Here is a 17,104-nt window from a genome sequence, read left to right as displayed (position 1 = left end):
TGGGACAAAGTGAGAGCGTGTCATGGACATATATACGCTACCAAATGTAAAATAGATAGCTAGTGGGAAGCAGCCACAGAGCACAGGGAGATCAGCTCGGTGCTTTGTGGCCACCCAGAGGGGTGGGATAGGGACGGTGGGAGGGAGAGAGACGCAAAAGGGAAGAGATATGAGGATACATGTATATGTAGAGCTGATTCACTTTGTTATAAAGCAGAAACTAACACACCATTGTAAAGCAAGTATACTCCAATAAAGATGTTATAAATAAATAAAGCCCTATTCAGGTTTAAAAAAAAAAAGAAAGATGTATTTCATTTTAAGCTCTACTGATTCTTATCTTTAAGGTTTTTCAAAAATGCATTTCAAAAGGCATTTCTTAAACTGTAATAAAAAAAATCAAATATAATTCTTCCACAGAAGATCTAAAATGAACATAAGTGATGCATACCTTAGAATGTAAAGTCTATCTTTACATTCTATCTCAAATAAGTGTGACTTGTAAGTTAAGGTGATATTCTTTTGTCACACCTGATGGGAAGGTGACCTAGATGATGATTTCTATCTCTTTTGTGTATTGTGACACGCGGGACCTAGAGCACGTGAGCTTCGGTAGTTGCGGAGTGAGGGCTCAATAGTTGTGGCTCACGGGCTTAGTTGCTCCATGGCATGTGGGATCTTCCTGGACCAGGGATATAACCCATGTCCCCTGCATTGGCAGGCAGATTCTTAACCACTGTGCCACCAGGGAAGTCCATGTCTCTTAGATTTAACATTTATAAAATGAGAAGGCATCAAGATTTCAACTGCCATATCATTTATTTGTTATATTAGTAAATACACTAGCAATTACTCTTTTGGGAATTGATCCTTAAATATACTTGCACACATGGTGTATGTATAAAGTTATTTACTGCAGTGTTATTTTTTAAGACATAAAGATGGGAGAAAACATGAGAGCCCATTAAAAAGGGACAGTCGAATAATGTACATTTATACACTGGAATTGTGTGCAGGCATCATAAAACAACTCAGGAAAAAACTGATGTTGAACTTATAAGATTTCCAAGGTATTCTATTAAGTGAGAAATCAAGGCACAGAAGAGTTTACATAGTCTGCCATCATTTGTAAAATATATATATCAATTTTTTCTTTTATGTACACAAAATAGCTCTCTGGAAAAGTAAGCAAGAAATTAATAACAATGGTTTAGAGATTAAAGTTTGTTGGACCTTTATGGGGTGGATCAGATCCATATATATTAAATTTTATGCCCTAAAAACAAAGAAAACACATTTTAGTTTCCTCTAGTACCTATGAAAAAAGTGACTATGGGATAGCATTTAAGAATAGTAAAAATTAATGCATATAAACTATTTTTATGAAGCAAATATATCACAGCAAAGCCTTAAAATGCATAAAAAGAACAGAGCAGATCAATATGCCTATGAATATAAAAGTAAACCCTAAGTAATACACTATTAGAGGGAATCTAACAGTACGTGAAAAGAATACATATACCTGACCAAGTGGGGTTTATTGCAGGGGGGAAACAATACTGCTCTGTATTAATACATTAAAAGGGAAAAATGATAAGCATGTCTACAGGTGCTGACAAGGCATTTGAAAAAGTTTTATATGAACTTTTGACTGAAAAAATGAACCTGGAATAAGAAAAGAAATACACAGATATTTTAAATAAAATAGGGAAAAGTAATACTTCCTAACAAAATGAGAATTGACACATATAAAATTTCAACTCTAAAGTCAATATATGCCTAATGGAAAAATACTAGATTCATTACCAGTAATATCCAGAACACCACCAAGTGGTCAATACCACCATTATTATCTGTCACTGTTTTTGAGGCACTAGCCATTGTAATGAGGAAGGAAAACAGAGGTAAAATTGTTCAAGTTGGAAAATAGAAGGTAAAATTATTATTTTTGATGTTGTGATTGTACATGGAAACATGTACAATGGAAAATCCCAAAGACTTAACGATATATTGCAAACAGTAAGATAATGTATAAATGTGGATGAGTACAAAACTAATATCCCGGGACTTCCCTAATGGTCCAGTGGTAAAGAATCCACTTTCCAATGCGGGGCATGTGGGTTCGATCCTTGGTCGGGGAACTAAGATCCCACCTGCCACGGGGCAACTAAGCCCGTGCACTACAACTACTGAGCCCTGGCGCCTCAACTAGAGAAAGAAAACCTGCACGCCACAACTAGAGAGAAGCTCACGTGCCGCAACTAAGATCCCGCATGCCTCAACTAAGAGCCGACGCAGCCAAAAATAAAAATAAATAAATAAAATAAATATTTTAAAAATCTGATATCCCAAATCCAGGACCTTCCTATACAGGAAGAGCAACAAATTACAAGATATCATGGAAGAAAAGATCCCAATTACAATAGCAAAATAGTAACAATAGAAGATATAAGGAAAAAACTAGATAAGCAGAATCTGTGATATTACAATGTATAAAAGGAAAATATTAAAAATAACACTGAAAAGCAAAACGAAGGCTTTAATAATTAGAAAAGCTATATTTATTCAATAATTTATGTCAAGGCTACTGAAAAGCTATTTTAAAAAATTGGATCCCTAACTTATACCATATGCCAAAATAAATGCCAAGTGGATCAAATATTTTATCATAAAAGATTAACAAAGAGGTAATAAAAAGAAAACATGGAAGGTTTAAAAACCTGATAAAAATATCTAAAATATATATCATAGGCAATGTGATAAGTTCTTATCTATATAAAGAGCTCCTATTATCAAATAAGGCAAAAACAAGCCAATAGAAAACTAGGCAAGCAGCATGATCAGATAATCGTTAACAAAGAAGAACCACATGTCTTTTAAAACATGTAAAGTTAACCCCACTCAGTATAAGAGTAACATAAAACTTACAACATAAGATGTCATTTTTTTTCACCTAAAAGTTTGACAAAATCTGAATGATTGACTGCCAATGAGTTTGGCAAAAGTGCCAATGAGTTTGGCAAAAGTGGCATTCTCATACAAGGCTGGTGGAAATATACATTTGCACAACCTCTATAGAATACAATCTGTCAAAATCTATCGAAATTTAAAATGCTTATTTGCTCTGACCCTGTAATTTGACGTCTAGGAACTTATCTTGCAGATACGTTGACATATATGCATATATTTGTATGAACGATTGATGCTGCACTGTCATTAACAAAAATACAAAAATTAAAATAAAAGAACCAAAATCTCCATTGATAAAGAGTTATCAGTTAAGTAAATTATGGCAAATTCAAATGATATAAAACTATCCAAGTGTAAACAAGAATGAGTTAATTATATGCACTGAAATGGAAGGATTTCCTAGATAGAGTATTAGGTGAAAAAAATAAGGTATAAAAATATTTATCGGGCTACCCTGGTGGCACAGTGGTTAAGAATCTGCCTGCCAATGCAGGGGACACGGGTTCGAGCCCTGGTCCGGAAAGATCCCACATGCCGCGGAGCAACTAAGCCCGTGCACCACAACTACTGAGCCTGTGAGCCACAACTACTGAGCCCACGCGCCACAACTACTGAGCCTGCGCTCTAGAACCCACGAGGCACAACTATGGAAGCCACGCGCCTAGAGCCCATGCTCCGCAACAAGAGAAGCCACTGCAATGAGAAGCCCGTGCACTGCAACGAAGAGTAGCCCCCGCTCCCTGCAACTAGAGAAAGCCCACGTGCAGCAACGAACACCCAACGCAGCCAAAAATAAATAAATTAAATTAAATAAATAACTACCAGGAATCGCTTGCAATGAATAAAAATATTTTTTAAAAAATTTATCATTTGGGTAAACAAATACATAATGTTATATGAAAGTGTATGAATGTATGTTGGCAGATAATGTATGAAAGATACATAAGAAACTGATATGAGTGCTAGCCACTAGGAAGAGGACCAGGAAACTTACTTTTCATTATTTTGAGTTTTTAGAATTATGTACCATTTACATGTTTTACCACTCCATAAATATAATTCTTTTAAAAATTTATCAGTCAAGAGACAGAACAGTGAGTCAGTTGTGGCATGGTTGTCATGGAAGCAATCTGTTCATACCATTCTTACTTCAGCTGAGTTATTCTGTATTGGGGACATTAATGTTTACTTCAAGTATATTCAAAATATTACACTGTAATCCAATATTGAAAGCAAAGATGATTGTAATAGCAAAACAAAAACAGGCATAAGACAGTTAAGACAATTAAAACTAGTAGAAATTGCTGAATCCTTTGAAATAGAACCTAGGATTTCCCAAGGTGAAGAGTTTGATGTGACTGATATAAATTTCACAAGGGCCATCACTTAAGTACTCAACAACAGTCTGCCAAAAGCTTCTGATTGATATTCAAGAAAAGCTATTTAACTTTTGCATAAACCAGAGTAGTTTTCGATGTACATTGAAATCACACTGCCTGAAAGGTGCTAAGGAGGTCAAGACTTCCAGCATGAGGTATGAGGAGCAGACTGCCACCCAGACATAACAAACACTGGTGATAGAAAGTGATAGTGAAGATTAGGAGGAAGGTTTATACACCAACTTAAACCATGCTACTGAAGAATTAGTATGTAAATTTGGGGGAAAAAAAGTGCATGTTTTGTGAGCTTCTTTGGCCAGCTGGATCCAGATCTTTGGACTCCTGCACACTGTCTGGTCTCCTGCACCTTTGGGGAAGAACCGTGGTCTCTAATTCTCTCTTTAAGCATTTGCTTTGTGCACTTATTACATCATCTCTTGAATTCTTCTCTTCCTTCTTGCATTTTCTTATCAGTCCTTTGACCCAACCCATCCTCTGACCCATACCCACTGCTCCCATATCACCTCAGAGGTAGAGAATAGGCTTCCAAACCTTATTAAGTCAAGTTTCTAGAAAACCAGAGCACCTTATTCCACACTATGAATAAAATGAAAATGTTTATCAGTGATCACTGTGTTACAGATACAGTCAGACCAATACTGGGACAACAAAGAGCAAAAATAGACTTGGAGAGGAAAAAACTGTGAAATACATACACACACACACACACAACACTCGGAGAAGGACTTCCTCTCAATCGTGCCTCCTTAAACGATAATTATTCACCACCAAAAATAATTTACTATTGGTTACTAGTTTTTGTTTTAACTCTTTCAGAGGTCCTTAAACCCATTCTCACTTCCTAGCAAAACCCCCTAGGAAAAAGATGTAAACTCAAATCAGATTTCCTTTATCCAATCACCGTCTGAATTTCTTCATTGTTTTATTACATCAAATAAGTCCAAGCGTTTCCAACAAGGTTGTTTCTGCACCCTTTGGCCGTACAGGCTTCAAATTCCCTATAAAGATGGCTTCCTATTTAATTCTGCTTTAGTTTCCTAACATGGCAAACCCTCATTTAGGTAAATAGCTTACTATAGAGGTGTCTCCTGTTATTATAAATTAAGAATCCTTCTCAATATTATGTAACATTTATCTCCACTAAGACCTAATGAGCATTTATTTCCTATTTGCAATGTCATACATTTGAGAAAAAAACCTTTAAAAAATATTCCTAAGCCTGGGAATTTCCTAATATCTCAATATTTGATATGATACTTAAAAACCTAAAACATTTGTCTGCTGCTGCTTTTATTTGAATTTGGGATCCCATCTTTTTATGGAGATGCTTCAAATGGTCCTTTGAAGGTAAACAGATGATATTATTAACTATTTCCATTATGGAGTGGTTAAAGGCAGGGGAAGTGAGAACTAGAATCTCTCTCCAGAACTCCAGACCTGAATGTACACCGTCTACAAGGTATTTTCACCTGGCTGCCCCCAAGGGTTCTGACTTCACAGGAATTCCTCAAAACCCAGTTCCTTCTCCTGACAGATTCCGTTCAAGGACTGGCATCCATCTTGTAACTCCTCTGGTCTTTTTTAGCTCTTTCCTCTCTTCCCTAATAAATCCAGTAAATCATCAGTCTTGTTTGGAAAATGGTGCAATGCACACATCCACCCCTCGCACACTTCCACCCTACCACATACACATCCCTCTGTCTCTTTCCAATGAGATATTCACAGTCAGCCCGACAGCTCTCAGCTTAATTAATGATTTAATTTCCCTCTCAGACTCCAGGTTGCCCCCTCCAAGTTATTCTCTACATTACAACAGTCATCTTTCTGTCTGAATACATGCTTGTAATAAAAATAAAGCAGTACGTTCTCTACATTTGAAATCTGATCACGTAATTCCCCCACTTAAAATCTCTAATACAATGCATTGTCTTCAAGAGCTGAGTGAAAATTCCAGCAGCTCTAAGGCTGTTCCTGAACAAGCCCCTGCTTACATCTCCAGCCTCATGTTTTATCCCTCTGAGTCCCAGACACATCCAGCTACATTAAGTCCCTCTCAATAATAGTCCAGACACTCTCTCCTGCCTCTAACCCTTTGCACATGCAGATACTCCTGTTTAACTGTCTGTTACTCAACATTCAGGTCTCAACTTGGATTTCATGTCTTCCAATGGCTTTTCCCAGACCCTCCCAGCCTGACATCTCTTTCAAGACTGGGTCAATGGGTCAAGGTCCCACCTATATGCTTCTGTAATAACCTATGTTTACCTGCGTCATATGAGGTATTACCTGTATTACAAATTTCTTCTTTCTTACTCTGATTCACTCAGTGAATAACGAACAACTTGAACACAAAAAATAGCCACAAACCCAGCGGAATTCTTAGCTTACAGTAGAACAACAGTCTCCTCCTCACTGATGACCACAGTCTTGACAGGCACCTTACAAAGGAAAATATCTCTTCACTGATGCCAAAGGGGTTGGTAGGCAGTAAAATTCAATGACTCCTAAGCCTTGTACTAGGATCTTCGCTCAGTATCTCTGGAAATGCAATGCCACAGGTCTGCGTGTAATGAACAGAAGGCAATCAGTGGGTGTCCCTGTCAAAGGACTATTTCCAGTAAAGACAAGAAATGACGAGGGGGCATTTCTCTCTTTCCTTCTTGCCTTTTTGCATGCCTTCCTTTCCTCATAGAGTTAGGGTTCAGGCACGCGTGTGTGCGCGCACACACACATGCTTACGGATTACCGCTTGCACGTTTGCAGCCTCTGGTCACAGAGGAGTGAGGCAAGTACCCAAACAGGCCATGTTTCACGATATCTAAGGTGGGCTCTCAGTTGCATTAAATATCAGCTAGTGTCTGCCCACTGAGTACTTAGGTGTGTTTACTTTTTTTAGTGTTATTTTCTGTCTGGAATTCAAATAGTGGCTTTAGCCAAAGATAACAAAAGGACTTATACCATAAATGTATATAGCAGAGCATCCTGGAATCACCTATTCTCAACTCACCCCGTTGACGCAAGGTTAGGAAGGTGCTCCAAGGCTCAGAAACGTTCTGAGCATCTGTCTGCTTCATTTTGCATCAGGAAAACGAAAAAGATAAGAAAGGAAGAGTTGGTAACTGTGGTATGAATCATTTGGTCTTAAAGGCTGATTCACCCCTAAAAAGAAAAGGAATTCAGCCTCAGGCCAATCTGACAGGGTGGTGGGGGGAGGACATCAAGTTTATTGACACTGTTCATTGGCGGAAGGACTGGGACGGACTTAAGAGGGTGTCTAGCTCCTCATTTTCCTAGGGCAGCTGAGGTCCCTAAAATGGCACCAGTAATAAGATGATGTACTTTCAGTCAATGATGTGGGTGGTTTCCCTCTCCTCCCCCCAGCTATTAAAGCTGTATTCAGTGGGAGACACATAGTAATTTGCTGAAAATCACGATTTGCTAAGAAAGTCTCACAAAACCCCAAGAGCCCATTATATTAACAGAAGTGACAAGAAAATAAATATTTTTGACAAGGGAGTGCTCCTATCTGGGGAAGATGGCTGCAATGTCGGTGATTATTCAGCAAATCAAACTTATTTAAACACACTGTCTCTAATACTTAATAAATGTTATAGTGTGGCTTGTTGTGGCTAATAAAACTTGGTTTACATTCCACCCCGTGCCTTCTATGATTCGCCTCCCTGGGCTCACTTAAAGTGCATTAAGAGGCAGCAAGTAAGATGAGGGCAATTTGCTGCAAAACTTAAATAATTCATCTATGCACCACTGCTTTCAGACTGTGTTTTTACAAATGCTGTAATGAGACAAGCTGTGAAATGTTCTACATGGGGTAAAAGGCAGGAAAGTCCCTGGAAGAAAACCCCCTTTCCATGACTTATTCCTTTGAGGTGCAGGACAGAAACAAGGGAATCATCCTTACAGAAACGTCTGTGCTATTTACCTACTTCTCATAAATAGGGCATCAACTAGCTATCACTTATACTTTTCCATTAACAAGAATTAAAGTCATACCATATTGGAGAGTCTTAATTCCTGAGTTAATCTGTAAAATTGATATGTCTAATTAAACTCCCAAAAGGATATTTGGGGAGAAAGTCTTGACAAAAATTTTTTAAGTTTCTCTGAATAAATAACTGGGCAAAAATATCCAATAAACATTGTAACAAAAAAAAAATGATATACACTTGAACCGTTAGATAATAAAGCATATGATAAAGCAATGATATTTAAAAGAGTATGGCCCTAATGACAGAATAAGTAGGCAACCAATGAAACAATCTAAAAAGAAATAGGTGAAAGAGATAAAATCACAATTCAATTTACAATAAATGTAGCACTGCACTCAGTGAGAAAAGAACATATATATACATAAAATTCAACATTTCCTAGTTTCTTACTTGAAAAAGAAATTGTATTCAAAGAATTTACCAACCGACATTCCAAATAGAGTGATGACATTCATTACAAGTGCTATTGAAAAGATCTATAAAGTCCTTATAAAAGATCTAGAAAAAATATAAATGAACATTTATATAATTTTGGAGGAGGAAAGATCATTCCAAGGTACAACAAAGAGATAAACTGCAAATAAAGAGGCTACTATATTTTGTTACTGAGAAATATAAAAATGGACAACTGTACATAAGAACACTATTAACAAAATTAAAAGACAAATAACAAATTTCTGAAATATCTAAAATGTATTGGAAAAGGGGTTAATATCACTATTACATAGGTTTCTTACATATCAAAAAGAACTATTTTTTTGAAAATGAGCAGAGAATATGGTTAGAGAAGACAGAATATGAGATACATAAAATAACAAAACACCCCTCGTTTGCTTTTGCTTGTCACAATAGCAGAGATAAAACGTTCTGCTAATGGTGAGGGAATGGGAAAAATGTCATTCTCCTAAACCGCTGATGAAAGTGTTAGTTGGTTCAAATTTTTTCTACTGGAAATATTCTCCAGTGACTACGTATCACAAAATGTTTTTAAAATACATCTTTTGAACCACAAATTTTTCTTCTAGGAATTTATACCAGAAATCAACCAAAGAAACTTACAAAGATGTATGTATAAAGAAGCTCATTACAAGGTTCTTTCATAATGGTAAAACTCTGAGGAAAACAAAACTCTTTTCAAAGCAGGATGCTTACGTGTTTTGGGATACTATGTAGCTAGTAATAATATTCATGTCAGGCAAACTAGTCTCTAAGGGAAAAGCATCACTAGAGATTAAAAAACAAAATAAAGAAACAGACTCACTACATCTAGATAATGTTGAAGTCATCATGAAGTGTCAACAATGGAGATGGGCAGAAATAATAAGAAGGTAGGGAACGAACCAGGAAAATAGAGTCTAAGACCTGGGAGTAGAGACTTTAATGAAAAGGGTAGTTGACAGCATCATATCCTAAAGAGGGGTCAAGATAATGAGGATGGGAAAGAATCCATTAGATTTTATATCTGAGGCATAATTGACAACTTTGATAAAATAATCTTAGGCGAGGGCTCAGGATAGAAGCCTGTGGGGACTTGAGATGTAAGTCTGAAGCAGCGAAACACTAGCTCTAGTTGCACTGGAGCTGGGAAACGAACCAGGAGACTGTGGGAAAATACAGGCAATAAACTAAGAAAATCTGCACTAAGGCTGCAGCAGTGACAGTGGGAGAGCATGGATTGTCAAGTATTGAGGCGCATATCTGAGGTGGGAACAAAGGGATTCATTAAGTGACTAGATTGTAGGGCTTAAGGCTGAGGGAGCCAAGGAGAGAGGCAAGCTGAACGTGTCTTTGAGGTGTCTATCTAGTTGAGAAATGGGGATAGATGATGCATTAAACAGAGTCTTGAATACATGAGGGAGAATGGTTTGGGGGGAAATACAGTGAATTCCATTTTGGATATGGGATGTAAGAGATGACTGATGTGTAATATTCTATTAGAAATATCTAGAAGGCACTTGGATTTACGGATCTTGAACTCATGAAAAAGATAGAGATGAAAATATAGATTTGTGATTTATCTACACACAGAAAGATAAATTCATATGACTAAAATAGTGTAGTAGCAGTATATAAGAAAATCCTTAGAGCTAAAACAGAGGAGGATACAGCAGAAAGGCTGAAAAACCCAAGCATGGAACATGATGGTAAAGGAGCCAGGGAAGAAGATACAATGCAGAAAATAAAGAATCCAATTCCTTATGAAAGGGATGCTTCTGTTCTTATAAACATAGAAGCCTGAAAATCTTCTGTCTTCTTTCAAACCAGGTGGAAATAGTTGCAAGGAAAGTGGGAAAATTCTGGCTGGAAAGTCCTCCTACAGATCCAAAGTCCATAGCTATAAATGAACCACAAGATAGGGCCAGACGTGCATTTTGTAAACAAGAAGAAACAGTTCTCAGACAAAAAAAAAAAAAACAAAAAAACTTGCATTTGGCTCTAAAATTAACATTCATGAGTTTGATAAATTAACTTTTTTTTCTAGTCCAGTCTATCTGGCTTTCTCTGCTTTTGTATGTTGCCTCTGAGTAGAGCATTCCATTAAGTGTCTTCTATATCCCACTTCACCTACGCTACCTCTCTTGAGCCCTCAGGCCCTCTCTCCTCTGCTCTTCATAAAAGCAGACTGGAATGTGATTTTTTTGGTTCTGCTCCTCTAATGGAAGAAACTGGCTTGGCTGAACTAGATACCAGATCCATTTTGATAGGCTTACATTCTTTTGCTTGGGCTGCCATAACAAAATACCATAGACTGGATGGCTTAATATCAGAAATTTATTTTCTCACTGTTCTGGGGGCTAGAAGTCATGATCAAGGTCCAGCCAAGTTGGTTTCTGATGAGAACTCTCTTCCTGGCTTAAAGACAGCTGACTTCTAGCTGTGTCCTCACGTGGCTTTCCCTCTGTGGCACATGAAAGGAAGAGTGGGGATGGGGTGAAGAGCTCTTTGGTGTCTCTTCATAGAAGGACATTAATCCCATTAGATCAGGGCTCCGCCCTTATGACCTCATCTAATTTACTTACCTCCTAAAAATCCTATCTCCAAATATTACATTGGGGGTTAGGGCTTCAATATATAAATTGGACGGGGTGGGGTGGGGGTGGGCACGATTCCATCCATACCAGGGCTTATTTTGCTGAGATAATTCAAAAGGCAGAATATTCCAGAGCCAAATGGCTGTGGGTTTTGAGTACCTGTTTAAGCTGTTAAAAGAGTTCTAGAGAATCTCATGAGAACTGAAGATTGCTGGTTGAGTTTTCTTTTCTTGATATTCAAGAGAGTTGGTCTCTGTAAACACTCTAAAATTGTAATACCTAATTTTTTTTTTAGTTACTGTAAGTAAATATTTATGATTTACTGATATAAGTAATTAACTTGTAAATTTATGTAAGGCTGACCATCTCTCCATCATGGTGAGCTCTGAATAATAATATGGAACCATGATAAGGAATATTTACATGGAATGGATGCAAGAGTAACAGCTTAAGCTATAAAATCATTTGAAAATTGGGCACATCAGAGTGTGGAGGATTATTTCGGCAGGCTCTTGGAGTTTGTGGCTCATCTCCAGAGAAGATCCCAGAGAATCATATGATAACTCTCTGGACACCCTGTCACTGGGAAGGTGGAGGCCATTGGATTGTGGTGGGAGGTTCAATAGGAGAGTTGATATTGGCCACAGCCATAGCCCTGGCCTTGCTGCTTGAATTTTGTCCCAATCGCACCATCTGGCATTAGTGATTAACCCCAAGAAGAAGGGAAAGGACACCGAAAGCTGAAAGGAGGAAACAATAAAAGGTACTTGCCTCTAAGACTACTAAAGAGGCTGAAAGCACACAGCTTCCCTGTTTGCACTTCAACAGTAAAGATTAAACACCAGTGGGAAGAGGGTTTTTCTCTTGCCTCCACGCAGCAGCTATAGGAGAACGTCCAGTGAGATTATACTAGTGTTGCTGAAGTCATGAGAAAAATAGGGATGTACCCATAGCCAGCAATGTCAGGCAGTGGCAGAGGCCAGGAACAATGAGGGGCGGCAACTAAGGGAGGCCCACAGAGTCCCCGGGAAGACTCAAGCAAGATCTCAGGGGTGCTTGCAGCCAAACAGAAGAATTAATATAGCTGAGCTCTTCATTGTTTCCCCAGTGGGCTGTATGCCTACAACTACTGCTAACATGGCCTAGAGTGTTCAATTTCCTTAAGGTGGCAAGGGCAAGGATGTAAGGAATGCAGTTGCCTTGTGTCTGCGTAGCTGATTGCAATGTTGGTGCTATGGAGGGGCATAAGTCTCGAGAAGGCAGGCTACACCAGTTTAACTGTCCATCCACAGTGCCTAGAAAGTACACCACCCAGCACAGCAGGAAGATTAGGGAGCAACTCTTTGATGGCCTGAGCTAATCGATAGTGGCAAGGCTGTGACTCTTGAAGGCCGTAGAAAGAGAGAAGGCTGTGATCAGCCCCTGAGGCAATGAAAAGGTCTTGCTACTCATATGAATGCAATCATCTAACACAAGTCACTCCCCCTACACACACACACACACACACACACGCGCGCGCGCGCAAAGTCGTGCCCTTCTTCTTTTAACTGCATCTTTCACCTACCCACTCACCCCCCGCCAATACGTTCTTGTGTCTGCGTAGCTGATTGCAATGTTGGTGCTATGGAGGGGCATAAGTCTCGAGAAGGCAGGCTACACCAGTTTAACTGTCCATCCACAGTGCCTAGAAAGTACACCACCCAGCACAGCAGGAAGATTAGGGAGCAACTCTTTGATGGCCTGAGCTAATCGATAGTGGCAAGGCTGTGACTCTTGAAGGCCGTAGAAAGAGAGAAGGCTGTGATCAGCCCCTGAGGCAATGAAAAGGTCTTGCTATTCATATGAATGCAATCGTCTAACACAAGTCACTCCCCCTACATACACACACACACACACACACACACACACACACACGCAAAGTCGTGCCCTTCTTCTTTTAACTGCATCTTTCACCTACCCACTCACCCCCCGCCAATACGTACACAAACTGTGGTTGTAAACCATCTTTGTTCCTTTAAGGTTGATTTTCACTTCAGCCTTACTTCACTTGGAAGTTGATATTAGGGTGAGGAGAAATCCTCACACATATGGAGAAGGGTCAAGGAAGGAGGAAGTTGGGTCACACGATGATGCACCCCAGTCCTAACACCTCATCCCCACCCTCTCTCACCACCAACAGAAGAATATACTTTTTGCAGATGAAACCTCGATGAAAACTCCCAAGTCAGGATTCAATTTGGTTTCCAGTGTGGGAAAATGAGTGAACTCCTGTGGGTTCTTCCTGAGCATGAGGGGAAAAATACAATAGAAAATAAACATGTAGACGCTCTCAGGGCACCCGTCTAAAAATGTCATGATTGGAGCCCAGCCTGAAAGCTGCATCAGCTGCTTTACCTCAACTTTTTGCCCTTTTCCCAACATGCACATATTTATAACCTGGGTTTCCCAAACAGATTACTCTGTATTTCCGCCATCTGGTTTATGGATTTTTTTCTAAACATGCTACAGGCTGCCAAACGGTAAAGCTAGTAAGATTCTTGTTGGAGAGAAAGCAGCTCTGGCAGAATGTTGTAAAATAACATCACATTAGCTACTTGGAAGCAGTAGCAGAGCTCCAGAGATTCGAGAACTCTGGAAGACTTTGTGAGGCTTTAATGAGGATGCTACCAGACCACTTATGTTTTTTGGCAGAATATTAAAATATTCTCTTCTATACGGATACGGAGAATCTTACCAAAGAGTAAAAGGTGAAATGTTGTTTTAATTTTCCCATCATTTTATGACTGTGTCTCCACTGTAGAAAAATGGTGTGGTGGATGGACCTAGAGATGATCATACTAAATGAAGTAAGTCAGACAGAGCAAAGACAAATATCATATGATATCACTTACATGGGAATCTAAAAGAAGGTACAAATGAACTTATTTACAAAACAGAAACAGACTCATAGACATAAAAAACAAACTTATGGCTACCAAAGGGGAAAGGTGGTAGGGGGAGGGATACATTAGGAATATGGAATTAACAGATACACACCACTATATATAAAATAAATAATCAACAAGGGCCTACTGTAGAGCACAGGGAACTCTACTTGGTATTCTGTAATAACCTATATGGGAAAAGAATCTGAAAAAGAACATATATGTATATATTTATGTTTATATATACATCTGAATCACTTTGCTGTACACTTGAAACTAACACAACGTGGTAAATCAACTATACTTCAATTAAAAAAATTAATTATTTTAAAAAAGAGAAGAAAAAGAAAAATGGTGTGGCTTCATTTATGCAGAGACCCAGCTATTGCGTTTTTTGCTTCCATTTTTGCCATGAAATAGCAACCAGACAATGTTAAAACAGGCCTCCCTTGTTCAATAGAAGGTCCCATAAAGTTCACGTCACAGCAGCATTTTTGTTAAGTGAATCCTATTACACTGTTCAATTCCATTATAAATGTCACAGCTTCAGTCTACGGGAAAGCAGCTGGCCCTGAGTACAATGAAATCACAGGTCAGAATGTGAAAAATATCCTCAAAACACTTATTTAAAGGAACAGATCATAACGGTTGGAAGATATTATCATTCAAGATATGTTTAAAAGTATTCCGCACTCAAATAATAACGTAAGAGGGGCTTCCCGGGTGGTGCAGTGGTTGAGAGTCCGCCTGCCGATGCAGGGCACCAGGGTCGTGCCCTGGTCCAGGAAGATCCCACATGCCGCGGAGCGGCTGGGCCCGTGAGCCATGGCCGCTGAGCCTGCGCGTCCGGAGCCTGTGCTCCGCAACGGGAGAGGCCGCAACAGTGAGAGGCCCGCGTACCGCAAATAATAATAATAACAATAATAACATAAGAAATAAAAATACAAGGGTGAGAAATTCTGGCAGCCTTCTCATCTTCTTCAACCTGACTCTACATTTCAACTAGTGTTAAGAAAGCAATTCCTAATGATCAGAACATTTGGCTAAGGATGTTTTATTTTGTTTTAATCCACTTTAATTACCTGAAAATTTCTGAATTGATATTCTAGGTCTTTTTTGTTGTTGTTGCGGTACGCGGGCCTCTCACTGTTGTGGCCTCTCCCGTTGCGGAGCACAGGCTCCGGACGCGCAGGCTCAGCGGCCATGGCTCACGGGCCCAGCCGCTCCGTGGCATGTGGGATCTTCCCGGACCGGGGCACGAACCCGCGTCCCCTGCATCGGCAGGCGGACTCTCAACCACTGCGCCACCAGGGAAGCCCTCTAGGTCTTTTTTTTTTTTTACAGGGGGTGGTGATGAGGTGGAGTACACTTTTTCCAGACTTTTATGTTAATCTCTCTGAATATCTTTATCCTTATACTAGGGCAACAAAGAGGACAGCGTAAAATACAATACCCAAAGTGTGCATTTCTTGTTTCCCTGGGGAGTTTTGCTCTAGTGTGTGCAGAAACAGGTGTTATTTAGCAAATGGCTTTGTGGCTTTGACAAGGCAATGGTTGTTTGTAGATTTTGTGATTGTTTGGGACTTAACGTCAGAGTTGTTTCATTTAGTGGATAAAGTTTTTCTCATTTGGTGCTGTTAGCATATCAAGTGCTATTTTTTGAGTTTAGAAAAATTTTGAATACTGACTAGATAGATGTATTCATTCACTCATCCATTCATTCACTTATTTTTTTAATATATATTTATTGGAGTATAATTGCTTATACTGTGTTAGTTTCTGTTGTACAACAAAGAGAATCAGCCATATGCATACATATGTCCCCATATCCCCTCCCTCTTGAGCCTCCCTCCCACCCTCCCTATCCCACCTCTCTAGGTCATCGCAAAACACCGAGCTGATCTCCCTGTGCTATGCTGCTGCTTCCCACTAGCTAACTATTTTACATTCAGTAGTGTATATATGTCGATGCTACTCTCACTTCGCCCCAGCTTCCCCTTCCCACCTTGTGTCCTCAAGTCCATTCTCTATGTCTACAATCCCACTACTGGGCATATACCCTGAGAAAACCATAATTCAAAAAGAGACATGTACCACAATGTTCACTGCAGCACTATTTACAATAGCCAGGACATGGAACCAACCTAAATGCCCATCGACAGATGAATGGATAAAGAAGATGTGACATATATATACAATGGAATATCACTTATTGCTTAATACAAGATCAGATACAAGGTGACTTCCCTAAAGATGCCCATGGTGCCAGAAAAGATTGAGTGTCTCTAAAATGTTGAGCACGGTATGTGCAACCTGTCATTTAATCACCACTCTTAAAAATATAGGAATTATTCTCCCCATTGTAGAAACGTGTAAACTGAGATTCAGAAGGGGCGTGTAATTTGCCCAAGGTTATACTAGTATTAAGTGACAGAGTCCAGATTTCAACCTGGGGTTCCTTGATGTAAAACCCCAGTGCAACTTCCACTACAACACCCTGCTGTTTAAGAATGTTTAGCAGTTTAAGAATGAGATCATCAAATTATAATGATGAAACGGGACTCCTAAGTTTCGCAACCATAACCGTATGCTGTTCCCAGAATGAAGATGTTTCCATTCAAGAATTCCTTCAGTTTAGAGGTCTAGGAGGCAACTGTTCTATAAAGGAGAGGAATACCAGTACTATTTAAAATAAATTTCCAGCCCTTCGCAGCCTTTTGATAACATATTTACTGACAGTTGGAGATCCTCCTGACATTAGTTTTTTTTTT

General features: G+C 39.1%; 1 pseudogene; it reads left to right on the top strand.

The window, feature by feature from the left end:
- Positions 1-14,868: 14,868 nt before the first annotated feature.
- Positions 14,869-17,104, top strand: part of LOC112397427 (myosin-9 pseudogene) — a 5,262-nt pseudogene continuing 3,026 nt past the window's right edge.

The sequence above is a fragment of the Neophocaena asiaeorientalis genome, unplaced genomic scaffold (assembly GCF_003031525.2).
Source record: "Neophocaena asiaeorientalis asiaeorientalis breed wild unplaced genomic scaffold, Neophocaena_asiaeorientalis_V1.1 scaffold381, whole genome shotgun sequence".
Lineage (NCBI taxonomy): Eukaryota > Metazoa > Chordata > Mammalia > Artiodactyla > Phocoenidae > Neophocaena > Neophocaena asiaeorientalis.
The sequence above is the reverse complement of the archived record's forward strand: the minus strand, read 5'-3'. Positions and strand labels throughout refer to the sequence as shown.